General features: G+C 38.6%; 1 pseudogene; it reads right to left on the minus strand.

The window, feature by feature from the left end:
- Positions 1–12,797: 12,797 nt before the first annotated feature.
- LOC123935609 lies at positions 12,798–12,991 on the minus strand (annotated as a pseudogene).
- Between the last annotated feature and the right edge of the window lie 784 nt (positions 12,992–13,775).

Here is a 13,775-nt window from a genome sequence, read left to right on the forward strand (position 1 = left end):
CTTACGGAGGAGCCTTCCCGGGGCAGAAGGGATCAGATGCTGTGACACCCGAATTGCTGGGTATCAAATCTCTCCCATTATCTTCCCAAGGAACACAATGTGCCGCAGCTGGAAAGAGACAGACTGACTCGAAGCAAAATCAGGCTGGCTTCCAGTTGCTTTTACTGGTTCCCCAGAAGGTGAATTTTATAAAGCTCTGGTATTCTGTCCTCCTCCCTCCCCACCCTCTCCATTTAACTGGATCTGAATTTAAGCTACACATTCAGAAAGCTCTTCTGTCATTTTTGGTCAAAGATTTCTCTTTGAGTCGCTTGAAATCTCTATTAAAAACTTAGCCTAAAGCAATGTCTTTTGAATTCCCAGCTCACTCATTCAGGTCCGGGAGCACGGCGAGCCTACACCACCAGCCTGCAAATGGATAAACTACTCAAAAGATATTTTCCACCCTTTAAATAGAGTTCCAAGAAAGACTAGGAAATGCCTCATCCTTCTAATGGAAGCTATTTGCTACAAAAACAAATCATTCAGGTCCGTGGACCTAGAAATGCCTTTTGCAAATAGAAGTGAAAGGAAGAGACGGCCATGAAGTCATCACCCACGAAGCGCATGATTCAAATAAAAATGAAATACTCATTTGAAAAATGGGTTACCCACACACCCAACAGCCGTTGTTAGTTTGTGTATAAAAGAAAACAAGCGGCATTTTGTACGAATTTCAAAGAACATGAACTGCTTGTTCCTTGTTAGTAGCTAATATAAATATGAGAGCAAAATAGCATCTTTTGTTCCAATAAAACCACAGAACATTTCAAAATGCTCCTACATAAATCCTTACATCAAAATGTACGTATCTTAAGATTCTGGAAGATGAGCCCCAAATGATGTGCTTAATACATTTGTTCTTCCTTGAAGAGATGAGGTATAATTGTACGCAATCATCTCGTAGCTAGGAATTATATTAAGAACCCTGAACTATAAGTACTAAATCAAACTAAATAGTCTCTTATCCTATTTTTCTCTTCATACTTGTCATTACTTCCTGAAGTTCTCATTACGACTGCATAATTCTACCCCCCTGCCGAACCCCCCAGGTTTCCTTCAGAAAAGGAGGGTAGCCTTCCCCTTCTCCTTTCCCTCACAACCATACTTTTCTCCCCACAAATGTTCCTGGGGTGAGACTCACAAATTATTTCCGTGAGCACTAATACCGTTCAGGGTAAGACGAATAAGTTATTGCTGCTTTGTCCTTTTACAAATATTTAGCATCTCTTCCAAACTCGCTGTTGTTGTCCCTTGAGGAAAGAGAACCTGTTCTAGAAGAAAGGTTAATGGGAAAACACAAGATACACTGTGATATTAAGCACAGATTTCTTTTTCCAAAGCTAAAAACCACAGTCCTCCTTCATTTGGTCCTAAAGAAGACATAACATCGCCAGCTAATGGGCTGTCCACAAATGACCACTATTGAATGAATAATAAAGGAATAATAGCAATGTGATTTCCACTTACATCAACCACAAAAATCTTCTGGGAATCATCCAAAAACTGTACTTTTAAATGTAGCATTCTCGGCGAGGCCGTTGGGCTGCAAGCAGGCTTGGAGTGCTGTGGGAGCTGTGACAGGAAGAGGGGCTTTCTCCAGCTGGATGCTGTGCGCTTGGGGGCCCCCACCCCCACCCAGCCCCCCCCATCCCAGCAGGGCGTTTGTGCTGCACCGCGCTGGTGATCGATAGCATCTGGGCAATCTCGTCTATTTGGTCAACATCAAATCCAACTGGACTCTCTCTAGCCCTCTGAAACTAGTTCCTTTCTTCAAAGGAAAAGAAAAAGAGAAAGCATTCGCAACCCCTGGGGATTTTCTTTATTTCACAAGAGCATAGTCTGAAATCCTGAGGTGAAGCTTGAATAAACTGAGAACAGCTCTTCTCCAAAGTCAAGGGATTAGGTACTCACCTTAGTCTCAGAGGGTACTAGGAAGCTCATAGCCAAACTAGGAAGCTTTATGTTGAATGATTTTAATTGTTTTCAATTTACATGATCTAGAAACAAAAAGTATGTGAAAGGGAATACACCGTAAAGCTTTGTTTTCCCGTCTGCCCCCCGTGTTCTGGGGGCTCCTCATGCACTCCTATCAGTAACCAATTTTATTAGGGTTCTGTTGCTGTTAGTTATTTAGCCTTCAGTGTTTCTTTAAACAAATGCTGTACAAGCACATCATTTCTATTGACAGCTCTGTGATTTTGCACCGCGGAGGTAAAATATAGTTTATTCAAATGGTTCCTCATTGGTGGCCGTGGGTTGTTTCCAACCTTTGGCTATTATAAACAAGGTTGAAATGAATATCCTCATCCGTATGTCATCTTATATGTGTCAGCTACAGTGGTCGGATAACTTACCGGAAGTAAGATGGCTGGCCAAGAGTTACATGTTGGTAATTTTGATAGCGATTTCAAAGTTTTCCTCCATAAACTTGTTACTGGTTGAATTGCATCCCCCTAAATTCATGTGTTGAAGTCCTAACCCTCAGTTTCTCGGAGTGTGGCTGTATTTGGAGGTGGGGTCTATAAAGAGATAATGAAACTGAAATAAGGCCATTAGGTTGGGCCCTAATCCAATCTGACTGGTGTCCTTCTAAGTAGAGAAGATGAAGACACAGACACGTACAAGGGGAAGACCATGTAAGACATGGGGAAGAGAAGATGGCCACCTACAAGCCAAGGAGACTGGGCTCAGAAGGAACCAACCCTGCTGGTCCCTCAATCTCAGACTTCAAACCTCCAGGAATGGTGAGAAAATAAATTCCTGTTGTTGTAAGCCACCCACCTCATCTCTGACGGGAGCCCTACCAAACTAGCACAAGAGTTGTAGCAGGGCACAGTCCCACCAACAGTGTATGACAGGACTTCTTTTCTCCAGGTTCACCGACAGAGTGTGGTATCAAACTTTGGGGTTTCTGCCAAGTTGATAAGTGAGAAAAAGAACCTCAGTCCAGTTCTTTTTTGTTTTGTTTTGTTTTCTAAATAGTATACATGCCCAGGGTAGAGCCCAACATGGGGCTTGAACTCATGACCCTAAGATAGAGACCTAAGCTGAGATCATGAGTTGGACATTCAACTGACTGAGCTACCCAGGAGCTCCCCTCAGTGCAGTTCGAAGTCTGAATTTTAATTTTTCATTTTATGAGAGAAGTTGAGCATCTTTTCAGGTTCTTAAGGGCTGTTTAGATTTCTTTTTGTGTGAACTCTCTATTCACACAGTTCCATAACCCCTCTTTAAAATATTGGCTATTGTCCTTTTCTCTTCGATCTCTAGGAACTATTTTAACACTGGCCCTTTGCCCATGATGTGAGTTACCAATATTGTCCCCTATTTGTCCTTCATCTTTCAACTTTGCTTATGGTGTAGGTGTGTTGTTTGCCATGGCAAGTTTTTGATTTTTGTGTTGTGAAATTTGTCTATCATTTTCTAAATGGCCTCTAGATTTTGAGTCATAGTTAGAAAGGTCTTCTTCACTCCAAGGTTTTCTTTTAGTACTTTTATGGTTTTGTTTTATCTTGATATATGATGTGACTTATGGGTCAACTTTCACCTTTCTTCCAAATGGATACCTAATTGTCCTGATGTCATCGATTAGAAAGTTTGTTTCCAACCCTTTGATTTGAAAAGCTAACTTTATCGTACATTTTTTAAAGAGTTTTATTTACTTATTTGAGAGAGAGAGAGCACAGGGGTAGGGGCAGAGGGAGAGGGAGAGACAATTTAGAGCAGACTCTGCACTGAGTGCAGAATGCAATATGGGGCTCAACCTCCAGCCCCTAAGATCAGGACCTGAGCCGAAATCAAGAGTCAGATGCTTAACCAACTGCACCACCCAGGTGCCCCATGCCTTTATCATACACTAAATTTCCATATGCATTTGGGTCTGTTTAGAGATTTTTATTCTCTTCTACTCATGCACCAATTCCACACTGTTTTAATGTTTTTCACATTGTTTTAATTTTTGAGGCTCTAGAGTGTGTTTTGTTTTTTATTTTATTTTTTAATTTTTTTTAATTAATTAATTGATTTTTGGGTAATCTCTATACAAACTTGGGGCTCAATCTCCAGACCCTAAGACCAAGAGTCATGCACTCTACTAACTGAGCCAGCCAAGTGCCCTTCTGGAGTATGTTTTGATATCTAGCAAGGCTGTTCCACACCACATTGATCTTCATTTACAGAGCTTTCCTGGCTTTTCTTGTTTACTCATTTTTTCTATACAAGCTTGTTAAGAATTTGTTAAAATGATAAATTTGCTTGTGGAAAGTTGGTATATCTCAGACGGCAGGTCTTCTCATTCATGGGGCGTGTATGTCAATTTGCTCAGTTGTACTTTAATGTTCTTCTCTTCTGGAATGTTGTAAATAAATATTTTTCAAATATACACAAAACCAAAGAGTTTAGTACAATAAACTCCCATACACTCATCGTCCAGATTAAATAGTGTTATGAGATGAATTGTATTCTTCCATAATTCATACATTGAAGCTCTAACCCCTGGTTCCTCAGAATGTTACTGTATTTGAAGATAGGGCCTTTAAAGGGGTAGTGAAGTTAGAATGGGGCCTTTAGGGTGGGTCCTAAACCGATCATACTGGTGTCCTTATAAGAAAAGGAAATTTGTACCCACATGTACCAGAGATGTGTGTTCATAGAAGAAAGCCTATGCAAGGATGTAGTGAGAGGGGAGCCATCTTCAAGTCAAAAAGAGAGGGCTCAGAAGAGACCAAACTTGTTGACACCTTGCTCTTGGATTTCTAACCCCCAGAAATATAAGAAATAAATTTCTGTTGTTTATGCCACCCAGGTTGTGGTATTTTTTTTTATCCCTGCCCTAGAAAACTAAAATAAATAGTATCAAGATTTTGCCATTTCTTTCTCTCTGTCTACCTCCCAGGAATTGTTATTGTTAATCTTTTTTTAAAAGATTTTATTTTTAAGTAATCTCTATACCCAGCCTAGGGCTTGAACTCACAACCTTGAGACCAAGAGTCACATGCTCTACCCACTGAGCCAACCAGGCTTCTCTCCTAGGAATTATTTTAAAGCAAATGCCAGGCACCACGTCATTTCACTCCCTTCATATACTTACTATTCATCTCTTAAAAATAGGGGCATCTTCTCATATAACCCCAAGACCATGATCACAACTAAGAAAATTTTCTTGTTGTCATATTGTACCCAGGCCATATTCAAATTTCCCCAACTGTTTCAAAATTTTTTTTAAACAATTGGTTGGTTTGAATCAGGATCTAAACAAGTTCCCTATGTTGCATTTAATTGTTACATCTATTAATTTTCTTTTAATCTATAGCAGTACCCTTGCTCTCATTCAATGTCTTTGATTAAAGAAACTTGGCCAATTGCCCTGTGGAATGTTCCACGTTCTGGATCTGTCTGCTTGCTTCACTGTGTTGTCATTTTACTTGTTATCCTACTCATATTCCTTATAAATGGCAGGTAGCTATAAGTGCTTGATGAGACTCCCATCCAAACTTTTCTGGTAAGGAGACTTTGTAGTTGATACTGTATACTTTGTATTTCATCACATCAAGAGGCATATGTCTGGTCGTTTTTAGTGAGACCAGGATTGATTAATGGGTTTAACTAATGAACATCAAAGTGTTCAAAAGCATTCCTCACATAGGTTTTGTGCATTTCTTATACATTCACTCCTAAGTATTTATACCCTGTGGTTGCTTTTTAAAATGGGGATCTTCTCTTCTGTTCTATCTTCTATCTGGAAGCTGTTGGCACATATGAAGGGTATTTTTATATATTAATTTTCTATCTTGTTAACATATGAACTTTTTTTTGTTTTTTTATTGTGTTATATTAGTCACCATAAAATACATCATTCTTTTTTGATGAATGTTTGTAGTCATTTTTCATTTGATTCTTGAGTTTTCAGATATCAGACAATTAGGGGTGCCTGGGTGGCTCAGTGGGTTAAGCCGCTGCCTTCAGCTCAGGTCATGATCCCAGGATCCTGGGATTGAGCCTCACACTGGGCTCCCTGCTCAGAGGGGACCCTGCTTCTCCCTCTCCCTCTGCTGTTCCCCCTGCTTATGCTCTCTTTGTCCAATGAATAAATAAAAGCCTTTTTAAAAATAATACAATAAAATTCAAGTTTAACTGAATTTTAAACTTTTAAACTGTTCAGTGAGGAGTCTGCTTCTCCCTCTCCCTCTGTCTGCTCCTCCCCCGCCTCTACTCTCTCTCTCTTTCTCTCTCTGGCAAATAAATAACATCTTTTAAAAAAAGATATCAGACAATTATATTATATGTGAACGGAAATGGTTTATCTCTTCCTCTCCAATTCTTACAACATTAATTCCTTTCTTTTCTCTAATTGGATTGGCTAATAGCTCCAATGAAATGTGAAATCATAGTGGCAATAGTGAACATTCTTTTCTTTCTCCTGATTTCAGTGGGAATGCTCCCAGGGTTTCCACATTAGGTAAAACACTGGTTTTTGAAGGAGACATTTAAAAAAGTGCATTTCTGATTGGGCAAGATGCCCCAAAACACCAGCCTTTGTCTATATTGAACTAACTTATTCTATGTCACTAAATAAATAGGCTGGTAAAATTAGGCCAATGAAATGCCATCATCTGATGGACAAGAGTATATATACCTTTGCTAGGATTTTGACAGCTCGCAGCGCCGTCTCCTCAACAGCTCCAAGTGGGGAGGCAGCTGCAAGGCTGGTGGAAAAAGCAGTAGCTTTGGTGACCAAAGAATCTATTTTAAATCTTACCAGCGATGTGACCCGAGGCAGGTCACTTCAGCTCCCTGTACCTCAATTTTCTAACCTATAAAATAAGGCGACAGTTCTAATCCATAGGGTTGTGAGAAAGTGCCTGGTACACAGTTGGCACTCAACAAATGTTTGCCAAGCTGGTGAGTATTAAGGAAATAAATATGAATAAATCACTCTTTGCTGAAGTTTCAAATGGTAAATAAAGAAGGAGTTCTCTCTTTTCCTCTCTTTTTCCACCTAGACTTGATTCCTTCAGTTATTGCTGGCAACACATTATTAATAGACTGTGATCCAAAACAGGAAACTGTCCTAAAGGAAATTTTCAGATTCTACTTTAAAGTTAAAATCCAAAGTTGAGCTCACCCTTGGAAAAATTAGCCTGGCCGGTCTGTCTTCACTTAGTTCCCCCACACATAGGGAGGTGGAGAGGGAGAGCTGGGCAAGGGGCCAGAATAAGAGGGGACGGAGACTGGGGAATGGACTCCGGGGTTTGTGAGCTAGGATGGAAATCAAAGACTATACGATGTAGCTTTTACCATTATCTTGTTGAAATAAAGAGAATGAACCAAAACCAAAAATAAAAAGCACCATACAACTTCTTTCTCCTAAGACCCAAACAATGATCTGGGGCATGACTTAAGGGACAGAAGTTAAGAATTCTGACCAAAGGGGCACCTGGGCGCCTGGGCGGCTCAGTGGGTTAAGGCATCTGTGTTCAGCTCAGGTCATGATCCTAGGATCCTGGGATAGAGCTTCCACATGGGGCTTTCTGCTCAGCAGGGAGCCTGCTTCCCTCTCTCTCTTTCTCTGCCTGCCTCCCTGCCTATTTGTGATCTCTGTCAAATAAATAAATAAAATCTTAAAAAAAAAATTCTGACCAGAATTATGGCCCCAGTTCCCATCATTTCATCATCAGTGCCTTATTTCTCTGGGGCTAAGTTATTCTTTTTCAGGAATCCCTTATTTTTCCCCAAGTTTATTGAGATATAATTGACATCTCCCATTGTGTAAATTTAAGGTGTACAACGTGATGGCTTGATACACTTACATATTGCAAAATGATTACCTTAGCAGCGCTAGGTAACACCATTACCTCACTTAATAACCATTTCTTTTTTGTAATGAGGACATTTAAGATCCACTGTCTTAGTAACTTTGAAGTATACAATACAGTATTGTTAGCTATAGTCACCATGTACATTGGATTTCCAGAACTTACTCATTTTCTAATTGAAAGTTTGTACCCTTTGACCAACATCTCTCCACTCCACGTGCCTCCCAGCCCCTTGCAGCTACCACCATTCTTTCTGTTTCTGTGAATTTGGCTCTTTTAGATTATATACATAAGCAATATTATACAATATTAGTCATTCTCTGTCTGGCTTATTTCACTTAGCATAATGTCCTCAATGTCCATCCAAGTTGTCTCAAATGGGAGGATTTCCTTCTTTCCCGTAGCTGAATAATATTCCATTATACACACACACACACACACACACACACACACACACACACACAAACACATCTTCCTTACCTATCCGTCTATAGATGGGTACAGCCAAAACGTAGCTATTCTGAATAATGCTGCAGTGAATAGGGGGGTTGCAAAGTCTCTTTGAGATCTTGAGTTCATTTCCTTTGATATATATCTGGAAATGGAATTGCTAGAACATATGGTAGGTCTACTTTTCACTTTTTGAGGAAGCACCATACTATTTTCTATAGTGCCTGTACTAATTTTCATTTCCTCAAGTAGTGCACCAGGATTCCCTTTTTTCCCACATTTCTGCCAACACTTGTTATATCTTGTCTTTTTGATAATAGCCATTCTAATAGGTCTGACGTAATATCTCACTGTGGTTTTGATGTGCATTTCCCTGATGACTAGTGATAGTAAGCATATTTTTATGTACCTGTTGATGATTTGTAAATCTTATTTGGAAATATTCCTATTCATTTCCTTTGCCCATTTTTTAATTGAATTGGGGTGTGTGCGTGTGTGTGTGTGTTGGAGGGGTTTTGCTATAGAGTTGTATGAATTCCTTATATAGTTTGTATATCAACCCCTTATCAGATATATGATTTGTAAATATTTCCTTCCAGTCTATCATTTGTCTGCTTGTTTTGTTAATCGTTTCTTTTACTCTGCATAAACTTTTTAGTTTGCTGTAGTTTCACTTATTTATTTTTGTTTTGTTTTTGTGCTTTTGGTGTCATATGCAAAAAAATCATTACTAAGATCGATGTCAAGTAGCTTTTTCCTTATGTTTTCTCCTAGAAGTTTTATGGCTTCAGTCTTATCTTTAAGTCCATTTATTTTAATTTTTTTTAAAGATTTTATTTATTTATTTGACAGACAGAGACCAAAAGTAGGCAGAGAGGCAGACAGAGAGAGAGGAAGGGAAGCAGGCTCCCTGCTGAGCAGAGAGCCCTATGCGGGGCGCGATCCCAGGACCCTGGGATCATGACCTGAACTGAAGGCAGAGGCTTTAACCCACTGAGCCACCCAGGCGCCCTATTTTAATTTTTTTTAAAAATTTATTTATCTTAGAGAGAGAGAGAGAGAGCACAAGTCAGGAGAGGGACAGAGGGAGAGGGTGAGAGAGAATCCCAAACAGACTCCCTGCTGAGCATGGAGCCCAACGTGAGGCTGGATCCTAGGATCCCAAGATCATGATCTGAGCAGAAATCAAGAGTCAGGTGCTCAACCTACCAAGGCACATGGATGCCCCTTATTCCTGAATCCATTTGAAGTTAATTTTTATAAGTGGTGTAAGATAAAGATCAATTTCATTCTTGTGCATGTGATCATCCAATTTTCCCAACACCACCAATGAAGGTATTCTTTCCCTATTGAGTATTTTAACTCCCTTGTCAAATATTAGTTGACTGTACAGGCAGGGATTATTTCTGGTCTTTTGATTCTGTTTTAATGGTTTATGCATCTGTTTTTATGTTTTTGTGATACTGTTTTAAGCAGTATCACACTGCTTTGATAACTGTAACTTTGTAGTATAATTAAAGTCAAGAAGTGGGATGCCTCTTGCTTTGTGTTATTCAGGGTCATTTGTAGTTCCATATAAATTTTAAGATTTTTTTTTCTTTCTGGGAAAAATGCCGCTGGAATTTTGATAGGGATTGCATGGAATCTATAGATGGCTTTGGATAGCATGGATATTTTAATAACACTAATTCTTCTAATCCATGAACATGTAGTGTGTTTCCATTAATTTGTGTCCTCTTCAATGTCTTATAGTTTAAAGTTTACAGAGCATTCAGCACCGTAGTTAAATTTATTCTTAAGTATTTTATTGTTTTAGGTGCTATTGTGAATGTGACTGTTTTCCTCATTATTTTTTTTAGATATTTTATTGTTAGAGTATCAAAATGCAACTTTTTTGTATGTTGAGTTCCTATTTTGCAACTTTACTGAATTTGTTGATCAGTTTGAATAGTTCTTGGAGTCTTTAGGAGTTCTCTGTGTAAGATCATATCATCTGCGAACAGTGACAAATTTACTTTTTCCATTCTGATTTGGACACTTTATTCCTTTTTCTTGCCTGATTGCTCTGGCTGGGACTTCCAGTATGATGTTGACTAGGAATATGAGAGTGGACCACTTTTCTTGTTCTTTTTTTTTTTTTAAGATTTTATTTATTTATTTGACACAGAGAGAGAGACAGTGAGAGAGGGAACACAAGCAGGGGGAATGGGAGAGGGAGAAGCAGGTTTCCTGCTGAGCAGGGAGCCCTATCCCCTGAGCTGAAGGCAGACGCTTAATGACAGAGCCACCCAGGTGCCCCCAACTTGTCTTGTTTTTGATCTTAGAGGAAAAGTTTTCCAACATTGAGTATGAAACTAGCTGTGGGATTGTCATATATGGCCTTTAATATGTTGTTATGGTCCTTCTAAACCCAAGTTGTTGAGAGTTTCTATCATGAAAGGGTAATCTGTTTTGTCAAATGCTTTTCTGCCTCTATTGAGATGATCAGATAATTATTATCTTTCATTCTATTAACATGGTGTATAACATCTACTGATTTGTATATGTTGAGTCAACCTTGCACCCCAGGGATCAATTCCTTTTATTGTGCTGTTGAACTCATTTTGCTAACACTTTACTGAGATTTTTTTGCACCTGTATTTATCAGGGATATTAGCTTGTAATTTTTTGTGGTGGTTTTCTGGCTTTGGTATCAGGGTAATGCTAGCTTTGTGAAATGAGTTTGGGAATGTTCTCTTCTCTTCCATTTTTTAAAAGATTCATTTATTTGAGAGAGAGAGAGAGAGTGAGAGAACACAAGCTGGGGGAGGAGCAGAGGGAGAAGAGAAATCCTTAAGCAGATTCCCTACTGTGCATGAAGCCAGACATGGGGCTTGATTCCAGACCATGAGATCATGATCTGAGCCAAAATCAAGAGCCGAATGCCCAACAGACTCAGCCACCCAGACACCCTTCACCGCTTCAGTTTTTTAGACGTGTTTAGAAGGATTGGCTTTAGCTTTTCTTTAATAGCTTGGTAAAATTTCCTGGGAAACCATCTGGTCTTTGGTTTTTGGGGGGGATTTTCTTTCTTTCTTTTTTTTTTTTTAAGATTTTATTTATTCATTTGACAGAGAGAGAGAGAGAAAGAGATCACAAGTGGGCAGAGAATCAGGCAGAGAGAGGGAGAAGCAGGCCCCCTGCTGAGCAGAGAGCCCGATGCGGGGCTCGATCCCAGGACCCAGAGATCATGACCTGAGCTGAAGGCAGAGGCTTAACCCTCTGGGCCACCCAGGCACCCCTGTTGGGGAGATTTTCGATTACAGATTGAATCTTGTTACTTGTTATTGGTCTGGTCAGATTTTCTATTTCTTCATGATTTTGTCTTGGGATTTTGTTTCTAGAATATCCATTTCTTCAAGTTTATCCTATTGCGGTAATAAATAATAATTAATAATAATAAACGGTTCCTAGTAATCTCCTATGATCCTTTATATTTCTGTGTAATGTCTCCACTTTTATTTCTGATTTTAGTTTTTTAAGTCCTCTCTCTTTTGTTATTTAGTCTCACTAAGGTTTGTCAATTTTATTTATATATTTTTTAAAAAGAGCCTTTAGGGGCACCTGGGTGGCTCAATGAGTTAAGCGTCTGCCTTCAGCTCAGTTCATGATCCCAGGGTCCTGGGATCAAGTCCCACATTGAGCTTTCAGCTCAGCTGGGGAGCCTGCTTCTCCTATCCCTCTGCCTGCCCTCTGTCTGCCACTTTGCCTACTTGTGCTCTCTATCAAGTAAATAACTAAAATCCTTAAAAAAATAAATAAAAATAAAAAGTAAAAAGGAGCTTTTAGTCGCATTGATCTTTTTTATTGATTTTCTGGTCTCTGTTTCATTTTTTTCTTTTTTAAAAATTTTATTTATTTATTTGACAGAGAGAGATTGAGATCACAAGTAGGCAGAGAGGCAGGCAGAGAGAGGGGGTGAAGCAGGCTCCCTGCTGAGCAGAAAGCTCAATGTGGGGCTCAGTCCCAGGACCCTGAAATCATGACTTGAGCCAAAGGCAGAGGCTTAACCCACTGAGCCACCCAGGCGCCCCTGTTTCACTTATTTCTGCTATAGTCTTTATTTCCTTCATTCTACTATATTTGGGCTTAGGTTGTTCTTTTTCTAGTTCCTTGAGGTATAAAGTTAAGTTGTTTGAGATCTTTCTTTTTTCTTAATGTAGGTATTTATTGCTAGGTACTCTCTCTTAGAAGGGTTTTTGTAACATCCCATAAATTTTGGTATACAATGTTTCTATTTTTGTTTGTTTCAAAATATTTTTTCTTTTGATTTCTTCTTTGACCCATTGATTGTTCAGGAGTTTGTTGAATTTCTGCATATTTGTGGACTTCCCAGTTTTTCTCCTGTTATTGATTTTTGGTTTCTTAGCATTGTGGTTGGAAAAGATACTCAGTATGATTTCAGTCTTCTTAAATTTTCTAAGACTTGTTTTGTGACCTGTGATATGATCAATCCTGGAGAATATTCCACATAAAATTGAGAAGAATATACTGGTGCTGTCAAATCAACTGTCCTGTGTATGTCTTTTAGGTCTATTGGGTTTAGAGTATAGTATATGTGCGGCATTTCCTTATTGGTTTTCAATTAGCAATAATCACGCCCCGGATAAACCTCATTGGCTATGATACTGCCACTGCGCAAAGCTCCTTATTGGTTTTCTATCTGGGTAATCTATCTACTGTTGAAAGTGGCATATTGAAATCCTCCACTATTGTTGCATTGTCTATTTCTCCCTTCAGATCAGTTAGTATTTGCTTAAGATATTTACATGCTCTGAGATTAAGTTCATATATATTTATAATTAAAATTATAAATTTATACAATTTAAACAATTATAAATTTAAACAATTTATAATTGTTACATACTCTTCATGAATTGACCCTTTTGTCACCATATAGTGACCTTCTTTGTCTCTTGTTACAGTTTCTTGTTTTTGTTTTTCTTCTTCTTTTTTTTTTTCCTTGAAGTATATTTTATCTGCTGTAAGGACAGCCATCCCTGCTCTCTTTTGATTTCCATTTTCATGGACTACCTTTTTCCATCCCTTCACTTTGAGCCTATGTGTGTCCTTATAGTTGAAGTGAGTCTCTTGTAGGCAACATATTCTTGGGTCTTGTTTTTAACCCATTTAGCCACTGTATGACTTTTGAATGGAGAATTTAATCCATTTACATTTAGAGTAATTGTCGATGGGTAAGAACTTACTAATGCCTTCTTATTGTTTTCTGGCTGTTTTGTATTTCCTTTGTTCAAGTGTTCCTTATAAAAGTGCCAGTAGTCTTTGATGTTAATCACGTTATTACAATGGATTTAATAGAAAGTCAGAGCGGAAAGGAACTTTCTTAGGTGTATTGATTAATCATTTCCTGTATCTCTCGTGAAAATAATTTTTATGTACATACAAAAATAAATATTCATTTTTTTCAAA

This window comes from Meles meles, chromosome X, assembly GCF_922984935.1.
Source record: "Meles meles chromosome X, mMelMel3.1 paternal haplotype, whole genome shotgun sequence".
NCBI classification, from domain to species: domain Eukaryota; kingdom Metazoa; phylum Chordata; class Mammalia; order Carnivora; family Mustelidae; genus Meles; species Meles meles.